This window comes from Pinus tabuliformis, chromosome 1_1, assembly GCF_031772625.1.
Source record: "Pinus tabuliformis cultivar Carrire ecotype Pingquan chromosome 1_1, CPIR1, whole genome shotgun sequence".
Classification (NCBI taxonomy): domain Eukaryota; kingdom Viridiplantae; phylum Streptophyta; class Pinopsida; order Pinales; family Pinaceae; genus Pinus; species Pinus tabuliformis.
In genome coordinates this window covers 552,330,725-552,349,910 of record NC_142297.1, presented here as the reverse complement: position 1 = coordinate 552,349,910, position 19,186 = coordinate 552,330,725, and the positions used below count along the sequence as shown (strand labels likewise).

At 39.1% G+C, this 19,186-nt stretch overlaps 1 pseudogene; it reads left to right on the top strand.

Moving 5' to 3' along the window:
• The first annotated feature begins 763 nt into the window (after window positions 1–763).
• Window positions 764–19,186, top strand: part of LOC149214332 (peroxisomal adenine nucleotide carrier 1-like) — a 45,760-nt pseudogene continuing 27,337 nt past the window's right edge.

Below are 19,186 nucleotides of genomic sequence, written 5' to 3'. Positions count from 1 at the left end.
GGGTCAATAGGTTCAACAACCTTATAACCCATATGCTACGTACAATGCTTATCAACGGACTATGGTGGGTCAATATCAAACTTACCCTGGACCAAATGCACCTTATGGTCAAGGTAACCCTCAATGGGGACAAAATCATGTCTTGTATGGACAAAATCCTCCACTGTGGGGGAAAAATCCTTACCAATAAGGATGGAATCCACAGTTTTCTTCTCCTCAAAGGCCCTATATGTCGTTTAACATGCAATTTCCTTTCTTGGATATGTTGGAGCTACCCAATGTCTCGAGGCTCACGAATGATCCCATTCTTCATTCACCTTACTGGCCTCCAATTCCAACTAAAATTCCAAGTGATTTCCCCAAATTCGAAGGAAAGGCTAAGGAGGACCTGCAAGCCCATGTGATGACATATCACCTATGGTGCTCCTCCAATTCCTATGTTGACGATTTGATCCATCTTCACCTCTTTCATAGAACCCTCACAGGTGCTGCCGCAAAATGGTATATTAAGTTACCTCAAGGTACCTATGCTGACTTCAACTCTCTAGTTATGTCCTTCCTCACCCACTTCTAATTTCTGGTTCGATATGAAACTGGCACTCATTTGATCACATCTTTTAAGCAAGACATCGTGACCCACATTTTTGATCATATCCATGAAAGGAGACATCGGTGTCGCCTCATCAAATTTGAGAATGTTGATGAGTTGTTGACTAAATGGTTCACCAAATCATTCGTAAGCAAGATTGCTAAGGATATAGCTATGGGTGGATGTGTTACTGAAGAGAAAGTTGTTGCCTGTGCCCAGTATCTAGACTTGGTCTATTCGCAATTTGGCATGTTGTATGAGATGTTGCCTAATTCTCCGAGACCATCTTCGGATCTAACAACATCAAAGTCTCCTGATGCACCGCCTGTTGATGGCGTAATTGGTTCTGTGTCTCAAACTTCCATGAAAGCTTCTTCGAAGAAGAAATTTGTTTCAAACACTGGTTCTAATAATCCTTCGAAGAATTCATCCAGTCCTAGTAAAACCTCTGAGGTACATGCTGTTCAATCTACCATAGCAGATAACGCCTCTAAAGTTAAGAAAAAGGGCAAAGGTAAAGCCAAATTCAATGCCCCAAAATAGGATGCTCCTAAATCATCTGCTAATGATGCTTCTAAAAGAAAGCCGAAATATCCTTGCCTCATTTGTGAGGAAGACCGTTACACCAAGGGTTGTCCCTGATGTTCTGAAGTTAATCACTTGTTGAAAGGGACTCTGGCTATCTTAAAAGAACCTTTTCCATCTCAGCAGATGCAGTTGGTAGACTAACCATAATCCTCTACTTCTTGAGGTTCTCAGGTTTTCATGATGCAAGGTTCATCACCTATCTCGATTGCTACTCAAACAAAGGCCTATCAAGCCACACATAAGCTGACGGTGGAGAAAGAAGTCATTGATATTCCTTCTACTTCTACTCCATCCAGTTCTCGTCCACTTCATATTGAGCACCCTAACAGTGAGTCCGTAATCCTACCACCTCCCAAAGGTGCTCTCCAGAAATTATCTCTTAATCCAAATGCTAGAGCTGCGCAACATTACAATATTATTGAGGATTTAGCTCAAGAACATTCAGCGATGTATACTTTGGAGGTTCTTCAATCCTGTCCAACGTAGCGGAAGACACTGTTGTATGCTATAGGTGTTATTGATCCTTCTGATTCAAGTCTGATTACTTTTGATCTTGAAAACCATGTGCCTCGTCTTCCTCATCAGATTGCTTTTCTAATACAAGTTCTTATTAAAGGAAAGATGACCCATTAGACTATTATTGATGAAGGTGCTTCTACTTGCATCATGTATGTTTCGTGTTGGAAGGCCATTGGCTCTCCTACTCTTAACCAGACCCCGAACACCTTGGAAGCTTTTTATGGTAGAGGTTCAAATCTATACGTTATTCTCACGAACGTGTCGATTACATTGGAAGGAAAGACTGTTGAATTAGAAGTAGAAGTTGTAGATGTGAATCTCAACTACAACCTTCTTCTCAGGCGAAGCTAGACCCACGCTATGTTTTTTATCATTTATTTTTTGTTCCAAGTGCTTCGTTTTCCTCACGAAGGAAAAATTGTCATTGTCGATCAACTGTCTTTCTTCTCTTTTGGTTCATCGAACGACAATGTCCCTTACGTGGGAAACTCTGAAATTCCTTATGAGAGTGTAGGGGAAGGTCTCTTCAAAGACTCTACTTTAATGGGTACTTTTACTCTCCCACCTCCACATGTTAATTCAATCAATATGATCTCGGTCTCTACGGATCCTTGGATTATTCCTACCCTGGATCAAATTGATTCATTTGGAGATGCTATGCCTTTAAATCCATTGGAGCAAAATTATCAAGAAATTGTCTTGGCTTCGATTGCTGCTTCAGAAAGTCATATTGTTTTCAGTATGAACCTACACACTTATGCACCATCTCCTTGGCTTGGTTCTTGGAATTATCTGGATCCTTTGAACGAGACATTCCATACAGATGAGAGTATCGTTCAGGTCATGTCTCTGGATGAAAATCCATGGAACGGTCTACATCATCATTCTTCATTTCTTCCCAGCCTCGATGAGATGCCTTCCTGTCTTGAAGTGTGTTTTTCTCATTGTCCCATGCCTCCACTTCAAACACCTGTCCTAGTGAATGAAGTATTGTCAGAGGGTAATATGGGGAACATCACTTCTACTATGCCTCTTGACATTTCCATTAAACCTAGGATTGTCTAGGACATTCATATTGGGGTTTCATGTTCTCGAGATGAGATCAGGATTTACACTCAACTTTTTAAAAAAAATTGAGACGTCTTCACATATTCATACGAGGAAATGCCTGGTATTGATCCAACAATAGTGGTGCATGAGATTCTGACTTATCCTAGTGCTAAGTCTGTTCGACAACGGCTTCGCCCTATGCACCCTCGAAAGGTTGTTGTTATCATAGAAGAAGTGGGGAAGCTTTTAAAAGCGAGTTTTATTTATCCTATTCCATTGACAGATTAAGTGTTCAGCATGATCCTTGTTGCCAAAAATCAGGGCATGATTTGTGTCTTTGTTGATTACCGCGATATCAATTGCGCATGTCCCAAAGATAATTATCCCACTCCTTTTATCGATCAGATCATCGACGAATGCACTGGGAGTGAGATTTTCTCGTTCATGGATAGTTTTTCTGGCTATAACCAAATTAAAATTTCACCTGCTAATCAACATAAGATGGCTTTATCTGTCCCTGGGGTATTTTCTCTTACAAAAATCTTCCTTTTGGTTTAAAGAATGTTGGCGCTACCTTCCAAAGGGAAATTTCTTATGCATTTCACGACATTCAACACATTTTTCAACCTTACCTTGACAACTTACCTGCTCATTGTGCTAAATGTCGTGACCATCCGAATCACTTAAGATCCATCGTTTTACGATGTCGATATTATAATATCCATCTCAATCCACTCAAGTGTGTGTTTTGCATTGAGTCTGGTCGACTCTTGGGTTTTGTGGTGTCCCGCAAAGGTATCTAAATCGATCCTTTGAAAGTTGAGGTCATTGTCAATTTACTCCCCCCTACATCATTACTGCAATTGCAAAGCCTACAGGGAAAGGTTAATTTTCTCCATCGATTTGTCCCTAATTACACTGAACTCACTAAGGGTTTTACTCACTTACTTAAGAAGGGGATCCCTTTTATTTGGGATGAAGTTGCCCAGAAATCCTTCGGTGCTTTAAAAGACACACTCATCAGTGCTCCATTACTGCATCCCCCAGATTATCGACGCGATTACTTCCTATACTTGGAGGCAACTGATACTACTTTCGCTATGGTGTTAGTTCAAGATAACGACGAGGGAAACGAGCACATGGTTTATTATTTAAGTCAGAATCTTCTCGATATCGAGTCTCAATATTCTCATGTCAAGAAGTTGGCCTTGGTGGAAGTCCATGTCATCAAAATATTTCAACACTATATCCTTTTACAAAAAACCACAGTGATTTCTGATTGCAACCCCATGACCTATATATTGACTTGTCAGTTACTGGGGGTCAAATACTCCAAATGGATCATTATCCTGCAGGAGTTTGATTTGGAATTTACTACTGCCAAATCAAAGAAATCGCTCATTTTTGCTGAGTTGATCTATGCTCTTCCGTCTACAATCACTTTGACTGCTTTTACTAAGAAGATTCCTGATGAAACTTTTTTTCTGATCAGTACTCTCAACCCATGGTATGGAGATATTACTTTTTATATTTAAACCCAAACGTTCTTATATGATTTGTCTTGATCCGACTGACATCGCATCTGACATTAGTCCCAACCCTGTCAGATCCTTGGTGATACATTGTATCGGGTCGGTGTGGACTCTGTTCTTCGAAGGTGTCTCATACTAAAAGAGGCTGAGCGAGTCTTAAATGATTGCCACTATGGTGCCTCTGGTGGTCATATGTCCAAATATGCCACTGCTCAAAAAATCCTCTGCGCCGGTTATTTATGGCCTTCTATCTTTAAAGATTGCATTCTAGCTATCCAAAAATGCCACGAATGCAAAATTTTCAATTGCAAGTAGTGCGCGCCAACCACACCCCTACACCAAGAAATTATCGTTGGCCCATTTGTTAAATGGGGCATTGATTTCATGATATGTAACCCTCGCTTAGCCAAGGGGCATGGTTATATTATTGTTGTCGTCGACTATTTTACTAAATGGGTTGAGGCAATGCCTACATACAATGTTGATGGTATTACTGCTGCTTAGTTCCTTTTTAACCATGTCATAGCACATTTTGGTGTTCCTCAATCCATTGTGACTGACCATGGATCACATTTTCATCAGCACATGATGGCAGAGTTGACTGCTCAGTTGGGCCTCCGTCATGATAACTCAACTCCTTATTATCCATAGGCCAATGGCCAAGTTGAGGCAGTTAATAAAGTTTTGATTACGATGCTTCAGTGTACCGTTGGGAAGCACAAAAAGGATTGGAATTTGATGCTATTATCATCTCTTTGGGCTTACAAAACTTCAGCTAAGACGGTCGCTAGATTCACTCTGTTCCGACTGGTATATGGTTTAGAGGCAACTCTTCCAATCGAATGTGAAATCCCCTCACTCAAACTAGCTATCGAAATTCTTCTAGATACCTCTCTTGAAGAGGAACGACTACTTTATCTTGGGAGGCTTGACGAGACTCGTTGTATTGCTGCGATGGTCATTGAAGCTCAAAATAAATGGGTCAAAGCTCATTTTGACCAAACCGTTTCTCCCCGCACTTTTGCTGAAGGTGACTTGATCCTTCTTTACAATCAAACCAACGATAAATTGGGAGTAGGAAGGTTTGAACCCATGTGGCACGGGTCCTAAATTGTCAAGTGTGTCTTACAAAAAGGTGCTTATGAGCTATGTGATTATGAGGGAAATGCATTGTCACAGCCCCGTAACGGGTTGTATCTGAAGAAGTATTATGTGTGAAATCCGTGTAATGAATTTTGTACATTAGTGTGCTAATTCATTCATGTGCGTTTTTGAGTTTTGGCGTGTTTGTTTTCTTTGCAGACATGTTTTTTTCTTATCCTGTGTTCCACTCAGTTTGCAGATGTCGTCAAGCCATTACATTAGTTTTGCTGATGATGCTTGTCATAGCACACGGAACCTTTCTTCTGCAGCATGGGTAGTCTATGACCCTAATGGCGATCTGATTAACTTACAAGGTATTTACCTTGGTCGAACAACCAATAATATTGTTGAATACAGTGCAGTTATTGAACTCTTGTTAGAAGCAGTTGCTCTAGGCCTTAGGTATTTAGTTGTCAAGTTGGATTCACAACTCGTTGTGTTACAGTTAAACAATCATTAGTCAGTAAGAAATCCACAAATATTGTGTATGTATCTACGTGTTAGATTGTTGGAAAGAAATTTTGATTTCATCATGTATCAACATATTCCATGTAATTTAAATACATTAACAGATCCGTTAGCAAATTTTGTTCTTGATAGGAATTTGCATCATTTATAAAATTAATCATATTATGGACACATAAGTAGGAAATAAAACATATAGATATATATATATATATATATATATATATATATATATATATATATATATATATATATATATATATATATATATATATATATATATATATATATAATATATATATATATATATATATATATATATATATATATATATATATATATATATATATATATATATATATATATATATATCGTGTCTATCAGACTATTTACAAAAAGATATCAAAAAATAAAGTGTTTTGGGACACTTGGCTTTCAAAGCCTACAAAATGTGTAAAAGAGCTAGATAGACTATCACCTTGCACAGTGCTCATGATAGCACGAGACTGCTCTGATCTCTCGACCTAATAGCTGACGTAGTCTCGCAGAGACTCCCACTATGTGTCTCTGCCAACACAGTGGAACATCATCAATAGTGGCATACCCTTGGACTCCTCGAGTTATTGCCTCCATATTGCACTCCATCTCAGCTAAGGGGTCCGACCCTTCTTCATAGTTTGCGCCCACTATCTGATCTGTAACTCGCCTTACTATTGGAAACATGCCTAGTGCTCTCTCTGGTCCCACATATGCACATTTATCACAAGTTGAGTCTCAGTTTACACTTTTACAAAAAATCATAAAACATGAAAAAATCTAAAAAACAAGTTTTTACCTGCATCGGTCCACTGTTCTCTTGGTGGTAGAGGTAGATTTGGATCCCACCTGAAATCCATGTCAACGTAAGCATAATCTGTTAGAAAATTATATATTATAGAGAAATGGAACACATAAAATATTGCATAAATATAAACACAGAAAATGCAAAAAACAAGAGAGACACAAATATATGTGGTTCACCCAATTTGGGCTAGGTCCATGGTGAAACAACTAGTCCTTTCTTTTATATTATCCAGCAAACTAAAGAGGTACAACCTACAGTAGATTCATTGTAATTCCCTCTTCTCTCTCGCTCAATCTCGTCTCTCTTCTCGCTCAAAATACAGATCTACATAGATGCAATACAATGTCGTCATATATAGCAAGGGGTTTCCTTCTAGGGAAAAAAACCCTAAATTAAACATAACTTCTACCATCATATCTCCGCCTAATCGACGGCTCAGATTGACTACGAAATTACAATATTTTACAAGGAAATTTTACATCTATTTTTAGCTTCAAGGGTGCTGCCCTCGATCCCCCGCCAGGGGGGGGCTCCCAAAGGTCGCAGCCGCCCCTCGTGTAGCACAAATATTATGGGTGGTTCTACTACCCCATTATGAACTGGGGTCCAATGTGGTGATACCTCTGAATAAAGAATACAATCAGGCTCCACACCCAGCAATCTCCCACTCAGAGATTGATTATAGCAACTCCATCGCTGCTTCATTTGTTGGACAATGACTCCACTTTGGACCTGGCTGTTTCTCATTGTCTTCATCATACTTGAAGACTAATTGAAACTGAGCAGACTCTCGGTTTCTCCCTGGTTACAACTTTTGTTGACATATCTGCAGGATTCTAGCTAGTGTGTGTATTTTCCAGCTTCAACTGTCCATCTTCCAACGCTGACTGTATGAAATGGTACTTAGGCTTTATATGTTTAGTCTTGGAATGAAATGTAGAGTTATTTGAAAGATGTATGGCACTCTGGCTGTCATTGTATAACCTACCGAACTCCTTATTCTTACCCAATTCATCCAGAAACCTTTGTAACCAAATCATTTCTTTACTAGCCTCTGTAGCAACAACATACTCTGCTTCCGTTGTTGAGAGTGCAACAACACTTTGCAGTTTTGAGACCCAACTGACAGTTGTTCCACCTACAGTAAACACATACCCTGTTGTGATCCTCCTGTTATCTCTATCACCCGCCATATTTGCATCAACATATCCCTGTAGAGAAATGTTTGAACCACCAAAGCATAATGCTTGATTTGTGGTACCTCTCAAATACCTGAGAATCCACTTCACCACCATCCAATGTTATTTTCCTAGATTGTTCATGTACTTGCTTACAACTCCCACTGCATGTGCAATATCAAGCCTTGTGCAGACCATTGCATACATTAATCTTCCAACTGTTGATGCATATGGAACTTTAGACATATGAGCCATTTCTTCCTGAGCCTTGGGACACTTCTCCTTACTTAATTTGAAATGGCTACCCAAAGGTATACTAACTGGTTTTGCATCTTGCATATTAAACCTTTTCAAGACCTTTTATATGTACTCACTTTGAGACAATGTTAATTTTCAATTCTTCCTATCTCTCGTTATTCTCATACAAAGGATTTGTTTTGCTGCACCTAAATCCTTCATTGCAAATGAGTTCACCAATTTTGTTTTGAGCACATTTATGTCATGCATGTTAGAACCTACAACAAGCATGTCATCTACATACAATAACAATATAATATAGCTGCCATCATTTTGCCTTTTGAGATAAACACAATGATCAGAGTGACATCTAGTATAACCTTGTTCAGACATAAACCTGTCAAATTTTAGATACCACTGCCTTGGAGCTTGTTTTAAGCCATACAAACTCTTCTTCAACCCGCACACTAGTTTCTTCCCTTTTACATCATATCCTTGTGGTTGCTGCATATATATCTCTTCCTCCAAATCCCCATGGAGAAAGGTTGTCTTTACATCTAACTGCTCAAGATGCAAATCTTCAGCTACTACTAGACTTAAAATAGTTTTGATTGAAGTCATTTTAACAACAGGAGAAAATATCTCATCAAAGTCTATACCCTTTTTCTGTGTAAACCCTTTCACCACAAGTCTAGCTTTATACCTTTTTCGACCTCCATCTTCTTCCTTCAACTTGTAAAACCATTTATTCTGCAATGTTGTTTTACCTGCACGCAACTTGACTAAGTCCCACATCTGGTTATGTGCTAAGCAATCCATCCCTTCTTTCATGTCTTGCTACCACTTCTTCTTGGTTTCTACCTACACTGCTTCTTCATAACATTCTAGGTCACCAGAATCAGTCAACAGTACATAATATAATGAAGAAGAGTATCATTGAGGGGGTCTACTTATACGGTAGATCTTCTAACAATACTTTCAGGTGTTTGAGGTGCTTGTTGCTATTGTGGTTGTTGTTCTGGCCATTGATCATTATGATTTTCAGGCACCATCACTTTTAATATGATTTCATCAAGCACTGTGTATTGTCTGTTTTCTTTTTCTTGTTTCTTTTCCTGTAGCTGATCCTTATACAAAACCTTTTCATTGATTATGACATCTCTGCTCCCAATGATTTTGTGTTTTTCATAATCATAAAAGCGATAACCAAAATCATTAACACCATCTCCAATAAAAGTACATTTCTTTGATTTTTCCTCAAGCTTTGTTCTATTTTCTTTATTAATGTGGACAAAGGCTTCACAACCAAAAGTTTTTAGAAATGAGTAGTTTACCTTTTTACCTATCCATGCCTCCTCTGGAATACCACCATCCAAGGAACTTGAAGGCCCTCTGTTTATTAGATAAACATCAGTATCTACAACATCTGCCCAAAATTGTAAAGGAAATCCTGCATGCAATCTCATGCACCTTGCACGCTCCATGATTGTCTTGTTCATCCTTTTTGACACACCATTTTCTTGTGACGTTCCTGAAACTATCTTCTCTTTATGAATTCCATTCTCTGAACAGTACCTATCAAGCTCTTTGCGACAATATTCACCTCCATTGTCTGATCTGAGACACTTCAACCTTTTTCCTGACTCATTTTCAACCAAAGCTTTCCATTTCTTGAAAGTATCAAATACATCATATTTATTTTGAATATAATAAATCCAGGCTTTTCTGGTTGCATCATCACTAAAAGTAACATAATAACGAAAGCCACCAAGAGATGATACCTGAGCAGGTCCCCATACATCTGTATGCACAAGCTCTAATTTTTCGCTCTTCTTTTCTTTCCCAACTCTGAGGAATCTGACTCTCTTCTGTTTTCCATAAACACAATTCTTATAGAATTTTAAATCAACATGCTTAAAACCTGGCAACAAATTTCTTGAGTGAAGAATCTGCATCCCCTTCTCACTCATGTGCCCGAGCCTATGATGCCACAATGTCGTATCTTCTCTTGTAGAGGTTAAAGCATTAACAGAATTAGAAATACCATTGCATAAATACAATGTACCAGCCTTTTCTCCTTTTGCTATTACCAAGGATCCTTTAGTGACTTTCCAAGTTTTATTTGTAAAAGTAGTCACACAGCCTTCACCTTCCAACTTCCCTGTTGAAATAAGATTTTTCTTCCGATATGGAACATGCTTTACCTCCTTCAATAGCCATTGTTTTCCATTCTGTTGTTTTATGAAAATTGTACCCATTCCAATGATTTTATAGGGTTTATCATTGCCCAATCGAACCTGTCCAAAATCGCCTTGAACATAATCATGAAAATCTTTCCTATCAGGTGTGGCATGGAATGAGGCCCCTGAATCTACCACCTGTTAGTGCCTAGATTTACCTCAGGCTGAAAAGGCAGGATCCAGGACCAACATCAAACCATGCTCAGCCTCGTAGCTAGCCCTACGAGGACAGGAGAGGGCTCTCTCTGGGTCAATCTCAGCAAATTATGACTTATGGGGCTTGAGATGACTAAAATATCTTCTAATGTTAGGCTAGGTATTAAGTGCAAGAATTTGATTTGATTTTTTGGGAGTTTTGTTGGAATCTAGGGAAAGGCAAATTTGGGTCTAGGAATGAAGGCCAGTTTTGCAGAGTTCTGATTGGGGCAAGAAAGGCAATTATTTTGATGCTTTGATTTGTAAAGATGGAGGGCTCATACTGGTGAGAAGTTGAAGAGGGCGAGAGGGTGTCAAGAATCCTCTTCAAACTGAAGAAAACATTGAAAATTAAACAAAACTAACAGGCAGAGCATAGCAAGCTAATGAATTCTACCTTTATCACTCATTTGTTTAATTTCAGAAGCAAAGAGAAAAGGAAATGATGCACATAAATATCAGTGAACTCAAAAATTACATAGAGAAGAACACCATCAAAACACAGAGCCACAGGAATCCCAAAGAGTGCTGCAAAACCCTGGTCTTTCCTTTGCCAAAAATGCAGAAATTAGATGTACAATGGAGTGCCAAGCAATCCCAAGTGTCCAACCCTGAAAATGACTGAGAAATTACATGATATAGACAAGCCTAACTCCTTCCCATGCCTCTAGGGGTCGAGCTCATCATTCTAGGAGCTGTTTCAACCATATCTAAACAAGGAACTAAAAAATAGGCAATGAAACAACTTGCCTCTATATAAAAGGAAACTGATTCATTCACTATCTTTTCACTTTTTAGTGAATGAATCTTCTAGAACAAGTAAAAATGTGCCAAAATTACACCATGGTCATGAAATTACATCCAAGTAGAGCAAGAGTTACATGAAAAAGTGAAACTAGTCAAAATTGGTTGAAATTCTGAGCTGAAGAGTGAAAAATAGGCCAAAATTCTCTATGCGTAGCACAACTTTGAGGCTGATTTTGAGGGTCTTTCCGAAGTCAAAATTGAGCTCATGATAGCTTGTTGGAAATCCCTACCTGTCTACTTTCCAACCCAAGTGTAATTTCTAGATTTGGATGTCATTTGCCCCTCCAAAACTTCAATCTCCCAACACTGCTTCCTGTGGGTGCAAAAAGTGGCAGAAAGGCCATTTTTAGGGTGTTTTTGGCCCTTTAGGCAACCCAGAACTTGATGAAATCCTTAGGTAATTCATGAGCATGCATAAATTTTCATAACAAATCTAGAAATGCAAAGTTTTCCTCCAGAGGATCTCCCAATTATAAGCGCGCACCAAGTGGCGCTACGTGTTGGGCAGAAAAATCTATTTTGAAGCCAAAAAATTCAAAATTGACAAAGTTTTCTCCAAATTTGCTGAAATTTGGAATGAAGGTCCATCATCAAGTATCATGCTCAGCCAAAGAAGCTTCGGCCAAGATCATGTCTTTTCACGCCTCCTCGATGCCTTCTTCATCTATGTCGCCTGAGGTGAAAATGAAGAGTTTGGTGCTTTATTTTATTTTGCCAAATGTGTCAAAGTCAATAGAGGGACTGTGGGAAAAAATGGGCAGTGAGAATGATGGAGTTTGTCAAGTGAGATTTAAAGTGTGAGGACAGTCACTTGACTGCTTGGGGACTTGAGGATTTTATAAGTGAAATGAGAGAAGGAGAGTGATAGGGAATGGTAGGGTTTAGGAATAGGGATAATAGAACTTAGGAATAAGTGATTTGGGATGTTAGGGAATAAGGGATTGACAAATGATAATATGACAGTGAAGGGGAAAGGAACCATAGGAAACGAATGAGATTTGAAATAGTTGGCACCAACGTCAAATTTTAACACTCAAATTCAAACCCTAAGAGGCAGTTTTTATCAAAATGAGGGGGTTTATGTTTTCAACTTTTAAACTTTCATATTCTTCCCTCCAAACAACACCAAACACAAGCTAATAGCAATTTACAGCCTTACAAACTTACTTGGCATGAGGAAAACTGAGTTGGTTTGAAATTTCTGGAAGCAGTGATGAAATTTTTGCTTGTCGGCCCTGTGCGCCGCGCACACAACCCAGTGTGTCGCGCAGGTTGTATGCGCCGCACACGTTCAATTTTACACTATGAATGGTAGCTCTATGCACCACGACCTCCCAGTGCGCCGCGACTACCTCACAATGCGCCGCGTAGGCTAGCTTCACCACAGTTTCGGCTTTTCACATTGACTTTTGCTTCCTCCATAATTTTTCTTTGTTTCACTGATGTCTTTGGCATGTAATTGGATTACTGAAACACAAACATATCTCTTATGGCATGAACTTTGATTTTTGATTTGAAGAAAACCCACTGTTTGAAAACTTTGGCACTTTTACAAAAGAATTCTGTTTTTGTTTCCTTGTGATTTTTTGAACTGATGATGAATCTTGTCTATCTTTTGCAGGGATAGCTGGCATGGAATTTAGCACAGGCAACCAGGGCTGTACCTGAAAACTTTACAACTGAAAAAACTTTGGAAAATTACATGATATTTATTACAAAGGATGAAATTGACGATTTTTCTTCAAAACAGAGTTTTGAAGAAAAGTCATGATCAAAGATTGTGATGATGAAATTTGCGATGAAAACTTATTGTGAGCCTCCCTCATGTGCCTGCGGACATTATTAAACACTTTGAAGACGAAACCCTAGACCTAATGAGGTTTAAAACCCTAAAATGACTCTTTGCTGATCAAAAGACCAAACAGGACTGTAAATGACTTTAAAATTGATTTTGATGAATAGACATGGACCAGCAGGTACATGACATGAGGGGTATGAGTGAAAAGACCGTCGAAAGATCGATGCTCCTAATGGAATGCAAATGACTGAACAAGAATGAGACCCCTAAAATGAAATGCAACAAAAGACATTTTGATCTCTAATGGAGGGCTGAAGAGACCGACTCTAACACCACCCAGACATCAATAATATTTTCTAAAGAAATAACCAAAGCATCTTGCAACACATCACCTATTACATTCGCTTCATGATTATTTTCTTGTCGCGCATCTCCTTCTTTCCCTTCTGAGACTTGCAGTCTTTCTTCAGGTGTCCTTTCTTCCCACATTTCTAGCACACTATCTCTGATTTAGACTTGGATCTGCCTTTTCTTGACTTACTACGATATCTAGGGCTCTTTCCTCTTTCCATTTTTCTTCCCCTAGTCTCTGCAGTCAAAGCATTCCCTGATGTCTCATCGGAGCTTTTCCGTCGCATTTCCTCACTAAGGATTGCACCGACAACATCATCAAAATTTAAAATACTAGATACAGAGACAGAGTTACTAATGGCCATAACTAAACCATTCCAACTTTCTAGCAATGAGCACAGAAATAACAGAGCCCTAACTTCATCATCAAAAGTTACCCCTACAAAACTTAACTCACTGGTAACTGTATTAAATTCATTTAAATGATCAACAACAAATCCACCTTCTGACATTTTCATATTAAAAAAATGGTTCATAAGAAATACCTTATTTGAGGCCAAGGGTTTTTCATATAGTTTGGCCAATGTCGACATTAAACCCTCTGTTTTCGTTTCCTTTGAAATATTAAATGCTACCAACGCCGCTAGGCACAACTGTATTGTTCCAAGCGCCTTTCTGTCGAGAATATACCATTATGTGTCTGTCATACTTCTCGACTTCTTTTCCTTTTTTCTCAATGGTTGGAACAAATCTTTCTGACACAAATAATCTTCCATCTGCATCTTCCATAGCTAGTAGTTTTGGCCATTAAATTTTTTGACCCTAAACCTACCATCTTCCACCATTCCTCCCACTTGTACTAGGAACCCTTCTCTCCTGCGAGTTTATTAGCCAAATAGACCTTCGGCTCTAATACCAGTTGTTAGAAAATTATATATTACATAGCAATGGAACACATAAAATATTTCTTAAATATAAACACAGAAAATGCATAAAACAAGAGAGACACAGATATATGTGGTTCACCCAATTTGGGCTACATCCGCGGAGAAACAACCAGTCGTTCCTTTTATATTATCCAACAAATTGAAGAGATACAATCTATAGTGGATCCGTTGTAATTCCCTCTTCTCTCTCGCTCAATCTCCTCTCTCTTCTCACTCAGAATTTAGATCTACATAGACACAATACAATTCCCTCATATATAGTGAGGGGTTGCCTTCTAGGGAAAACAACCCTAAATTAAACATAACTTCTACCATCAGATCTCCGCCTAATGAATGACTCAGATTGACTATGAAATTACAACATTTTACAAGGCAATTTTACATCTATTTTTAGCTTCAGGGGCACTGTCCCCGATCCCCCGCTAGGGGGGGCTCCCAAAGGTCGCAGCTGCCCCTCCTAGACCCCCCTGCAATGCAAATATTACAGGCAGTGTTGCTGCCTCATTACGAACTGGGGTCCAATGCGGCGATACCTCTAAATAAAGAAGATAATCAGGCTCCACACCTAACATAATCATCTACCACGAGTAGCTGGCATTCTACCTAAGCGAAAACTTGTGGTGGGTAATGCATATGCTGAACTATTCCTCCTCAAGGCATGAGTTGACTCCATCACATGAGTCTCGCATCTCTGGGGGCAGGATCTGATAACGTTTCCCACTAATATGAGAATAAGGGAACTCGCTCTAAAATGAAGGTCATCAGTATTGAACTGAACTCGAATTGCTTCACGTGTCCATGCTTCCCCTTGGCCAGTTGTTGTTTCATATTTTCCAAAAGGCCTCCACACCAGTTGAATATGGTGGGGGTCAAACATGTGATAGCATACTAGAGCTAGGATTTTGAAGCCTCATGTAAGGCTTGCATGTCAGATACACGCGCCATATTGAACAAGATCGTTCTCAAGATGAGGTTGTTGGTGATTGTCGATATCTTTACCTTCCCTCCATTGGTCATTTCGGCACCAAGACAATGCCTCTGGACTAGAGTCCTTGTACTTTCACCTCCTTGGTGAGATCCAAAGATTTGGATCGCTTCCCCTCGTCGGGACAATCCCGTGATGAAGTAGATATCCATCTCCTCAAGTTCTAGTTCCTGGCCTTTTATGATGAAGATCTCTCAATATATTTCCCAGAGACTGATCAAACAAGGCAGCAATTCCATCTAAGCCCTTAACCTTGTAGTCCTGAAGAACTTTAGCAACCTGCAATTCCTCAGAGCATTTATGCATTTAGGATCTTGAGTTGCTTGGTGGTCTTCGGCCTCATGGCCTCTTTCCTTCCATTGCAAGACCACGATCTCCTACAAAACATCATTTAACACCTATTAATGTTTTTTTCATGGATTAAAATCATAATTTTTTGCTTCAAAAGAGGGTTTTATTTCCAAAAATCTGCCTCGGCGCCATCACACCTGTTTTTACAAACAGAGCGATGGCATCACGCGAGCCTTTGGGCTCAAGCACGATCATCATAGGTCCAATGACCATACCCACGATGGTCGTTGTCACCCTAAAAATTAAAATCCTCCCTTATAGCATAAAAATTCCTATTTAAAATGCATAAAAAGATGATAAAATGCAAGAGCAAGGATGGGCCTCTTACCTATTGCAGACGGTTCGTGAAATGGCACCCTGGATCTCCCATAATGGCCACTTGAAAATCAAGAGAATTAGGGCATAAATGCACTTTCAAAGCTTACTGTGGTAAAATGGTAAAAAATAGAATTACTTTTGGCTATTTATAAGTTTTGCAAGTCATTTTTGCGAATATTTTCATAATATTTTAATGTTTTTCTCGATATCAATGATGGGTGCATTTGCTTGTGGAGGTACAGGTACCTTCAAGTGAATAGTGATCATTGTTGACTGATTCTTGTGAGTTTTATTTTATCTCTTTTTCAGACTCATTAAATAAACGAAAAAGGAACCCCCTTGGAGTCATCTTTGAGCTCTTTTCTAACTCTCGAAAACTGAAAAGATTGTCGAGTACTCGTTGTTTTGAACTTGTTAAAGTAAATGAATCGACGTCACCTCAGTATACATTGACCCCTTTTTCAGGCTGAGATTGACTATTTACGAAAAAGGTACACCTTGATCGACATGGTCAAGAGGTTCCCTCGGATATTGTTTTCTACCTTTTCGGATTCGAGGGAAAAATTACGAAAAGGGACATGATGGAGTTTTCTTTTCCATCTCTTTTTCAAAATCTCTAAATATGAAAAAGACACCGAGTTATTCTTATGTCAGAATCATTAAAACTTTACGACGAAAGACTCGTCACCATGATGAGACCGAGCTTCTCCTTCCTAGGGCTTGTAAAACTTACTAGGATGGATTCATTCAAAGAATGAACTTACATGACAAGCATATGCTATCCCCTTCAAGCTTGTGATAAAAATAATTAGGGTACTCGCTAGAAATAGCAGGGGGAAAATGAAGATGAAACGCCCTTTGTATAGGAAGCATGTCGCTCTTGAACATGACACTCTTCTGCTCTCGTGTCGGGTTTGGGATATCCTTTCTCAGTCACTTGTCCTCCCAGGTTTGGGTGATCCATTTTGCCTCTCATTTAACTATTCCATTATGTCATCATGACCTTTAGTCCTATGTCGAGTTAGATGCTGCCACACTCTAGAGTCGTGTTGCCAATGTTCAAGAGAAATCCAAACTACAATTATTTACCTATACATTGTTTGAGTCATTGTTACAGTCTTGAAAATTATTCCACTTTATTCCTTGTTTTGTGTCGATGATGGGGGATTCATCATTACCCTCCTTCAACAGGTCACTTCCTGTTGACTTCAACTCATTATCCAGGAACATGACTTAGAAACTCCCTTTCGGTACCTTAGAGATGGCATGCCCTAATGGTCAGTTCTTTGCATCTGACGATAGGCCTTCATCATTCACTTTCGATCGGGTGATTCCACGAGTGTTCGACTTCAACCTCATTATCACATTCACAGATTGTATTGTTGTACCTTGAGAGCCATTGTCAGTATTGGTGGTTTCTCTCGTACCTGTTAACGGTCCACATCATTAACTGATAATCAGGTGGTTTTCTATCATGTTCAACTTCAACACCTTCATTCGCACGTTAGGATTCATACGTTGATCAGGTTGGGATGAAGCACAAGAGCTTGAGTCTTGTCTGTTATAATAACTCAGGCTACATGGAGTTATATTTCATTCATGATTGTACACGTTTCTACTATATGAATGGATGTGACCATACCATTGTACTTTATATTTATGATGATCCTTGATCTGGACGGATGCACCCATACCATGGATCTTTACATATAGTCTTCATCATCCGAATGGTTGCGTCCATGTCATGGATTCATGTCTTGATCTTAGATATGTATATGTATATGTGTCCTTGATTTGTAGGTCTCCTGAGAGTGCATGTCCTTATCCTTGCAAGAGCTCGTAAAGAATCTCATCCATCACTCATCATTCTGCCTTCATGCTTCAGGGGGCATCTGGTACATAGTATTTTGTCATGCTTCCTGCACTTCCTTGTGACATACCCCGAAGTGCCTAAAACATGACTATTATACAGTATACTCATCCATGTATACAACTCAGATCTCTCCTAAGACTTTGTTTGGAAAATGTCTTGAGCTTTCCCTGAAGAAATATCTCTTAAAACCCTAAAATGAGAGCCATCTCTCTTATGAGGGCTTAAAACAATGATGGTCCCTTGTTGCACTGTGTTTGACCAACAAAGGCATCTCTCTATTCCCTTGTATACTCGCAATGATCCCAAAAATGTAATTTTCCCAAAGAGGATGAGAAGCTTCATGATCTAGAAGCTTCAAGAGCAACGAGCTGGAGGTTGTTTCGAATAGATGTGGTCGAATCCTTTCATCTTGACCTCTTTTTCTTATCCCCATGAGCTACCTCCTTGAGATGAGGGCCTAATCCTATCTTTGGGGAAGTCATAACTCCCTCTCCCAGCCTATAAACTCATCTTCTCCCATTCCCAAATGGTTGGTCGATGTCTATTTGCACCCTTATGCTAAGCTTATGCCTAGAGGCTATTCATTAGACTTGGAGAAGGAGTGCTTGGAGAGTTATTGGCTTGGCCTTGGATTACCACTCAAGGAGAGCCTTTTAACATGAAGGTTTTGGTTGTAAGCTTCCCTTTATTTCCTAATAATATACAACTGTTGGTTCATCTTCCCAAAATATATATGTTCATGTACTATTTAGCTTGACATTCCTTGATCAGTTAAGTAGGTTCTTATTGGATTTGATATTGGTTTTGGCATGCTTTGTTGTCTCTTGATCATTTGTGCAGGTACATAAATGCTAAGAGAAGCAAGAAAAAGTCCATGACACAAGCGGTTCGAGGCCCTCAATAAAGGAAATTGGAATAGCATCAGAATGAGGTAGGTCATCTCTTTCATTCTACTTTTAAATTATAATCTAGGAAGATGTCTAGTTGATTTTCACTTCAGTTGCTAGACCCACTCATTGGGCTAGAGGGATCGTCTCTATCAACAACAATTGGAAGCCACAATCTGCAACAAAAATATATTATACATATAGATCTATTGTAGCTCCATCATCCTCTAGAATATGATCCAAGTCTAAGCTCTAATTTTCTCTACAACTCTGCAAACATGTAGCATAA